At 38.8% G+C, this 2107-nt stretch overlaps 1 protein-coding gene across 2 annotated transcripts in view; it reads right to left on the reverse strand.

Moving 5' to 3' along the window:
- Window positions 1-2107, reverse strand: part of PDE6H (phosphodiesterase 6H) — a 16993-nt gene that overhangs the window by 10124 nt on the left and 4762 nt on the right. The window contains exon 1 of one of the 2 annotated variants that reach the window (XM_011372948.2): window positions 1327-1411. The exons of the other annotated variant lie outside the window; for it this stretch is intronic. The gene's annotated coding sequence lies outside the window, so the exon portion shown is untranslated. Of the gene's footprint in view, window positions 1-1326; window positions 1412-2107 lie in introns of those variants that run through there. 2 annotated transcript variants of the gene reach the window in all.

The following is a 2107-nucleotide window of genomic DNA, read 5'->3' on the forward strand; positions in this document are numbered from 1 at the left end:
CCTTGCTTCAGTCTTCCAACTGCATTGAGTCGCTAATATTAATTTGTACTTCACTTTATATAGTTTTAGATAAACCTAGTCCATATGCCAGTATCTTTAAGCTCTTTTGACAAATTTTTCACGGAAAAATTAAGTGATTTATTCAAGACTGCTAATCAAGTTAGTTGTAGAGCTAGAGAAAAGGCCCAAGCTTGGGAACACCTTGCATATTTAGCTTTCTTTCTACTATACTATGGCAAAACAGACATGGACCAAGACGGATGTGTTGCTGGTCACTCTTATGCCTTGCCAGTGAATTTCAGTGTGCCTTCTCTAAATTGTTACTTGTTAGAAAACTGCACTCCCATAGATTATAGAAAAAGAAGGTCAATTTATCCTTCTTAAGCAGGGAAGGATTTTTAACCTGCAGCCCCAAGCAGATTACATGGCAGCTAAACAGCTTACGAGATTTTGAAAAAGCTTTCCCATGGTCTTTACCAAAATTAGAGTTATGAAGGCAGCAAACGCCTTGCAGAGCCAGCAGAGGGTTTGGTCTGGATAGGTCTTTTCATGTCCTCCTTTGTGTCTCCGTTACCAGTCACATCTTCCTACACACCAAGCATATGGATATTCAGATGCTTATCTGTCAAACCCTCACACATTCCCCATTGCTTTGAGAATGAAGGTGAAGGACTGCAATTCAAACAGCAGTCGAAAGAGTAATAATGTAAGAACGTTGCTACGCAAAGTGTAATGCATCTACACTATCTGGGCACTTGCTAGAAATGAAGAATACCAAACCCTTCACCAGACTCACTGCATTAGAATCTGCATTTTAACAAGGTACCAAGGTGATTTGTTTGCACATTCATGTTTGAGAAGTGTCATTCTAAACCATTGTGTAGGCTTGGTTTTACCACACCTTTGTTATGTGAGAAAATTGCCACCTCTTTGAGTCTTAGTTTCTCATATGTAAAATAAATGATTTAGCATGCCATGGTTCTCAATTTTTTGCCATCCAACACTCTTGAGGGAGATAAACCACATTTGTCAGCCAGAAAATATATAACTCAGTGATTCTCAATGTTGGGCGTTGGGGGATGCTTTGCCACAACTCTTGCCCCTTCAAGGGAGATCCAGGAGAGTGGAGAGTGAGGGGTAATGGATGCATGGAAAGGCCAAATATTTAGTTTGAAAAACTCTCCTGAAGTGAATGATAAAGGAAGTTTTTGAAACAGAAAAGAAATGATAAGAGAAGGAATTTTTAATATCTAGAAAGAAAGAACAATGAAAAGAGCAAAGTATGGGGTATAAGAGGAAGTATGAAAGACAGGAAACTCAACCAACCTCAGCAAGGCTTTGTGCAGAATGAAACATTGTTCAAGCCACTGTGAAGTTCTAAAGATCTAGACATCTTGTATCTTCAGGGAATACATCCATCATTCCCTGTTCCAAGTGGCTGCTTGTTCTGAAACTTCTTAGAGGATCCGAGTAGGCTGGATCCGAGTAGGCTGGTCAGCCGCAGTCAGTACACACTGCCTCTATTGGACAGAGCTCTTCTACCAGGTCATTTCGTGGGTCGTTGGCTAACCTAGTGTTGGCTGACTCTTGGTCAGTTGTCTAACTCCGATCTCATCAACCAGGTAATGGGCCATACACTGCTCTCTCTACACAAGGTGATCCATCACCAAGGAATTTCTCTAGTAGGACTTTAGGTGTGCTGGATACTCTAAGATTTTACAAACAAGATAAATAAAACCAGCAGGAAACATTCTGGGCCAAAACAAAAAAGAATAAATTGACAGATATAATGACATAAATGAATATTGAACACATTTTAATAAATGAAAGAATCCAAATCAAAAGTCTCTATATTATTTGATTTCATTGATAACATCTGACAAAGGCAAAACTATAGGGAGAAGAGATTGAGGGGATTGAAGGGAAGAGTGACCATAAAGGGAAAATGCAAAAGATTTTTGAAAGATGGTGAAACTATTTAGTATCTTGATTATAGTAGTGGGCATACAACTCTATGCATTCATCAAAACTCACAGAACCATACATCACAGAGAGTGTTTTACTGCATGTAAATTGTAAAACTAAATGTCATAAAAATCTATGTTCC

The sequence above is a fragment of the Pteropus vampyrus genome, unplaced genomic scaffold (assembly GCF_000151845.1).
Source record: "Pteropus vampyrus isolate Shadow unplaced genomic scaffold, Pvam_2.0 Scaffold216, whole genome shotgun sequence".
NCBI classification, from domain to species: domain Eukaryota; kingdom Metazoa; phylum Chordata; class Mammalia; order Chiroptera; family Pteropodidae; genus Pteropus; species Pteropus vampyrus.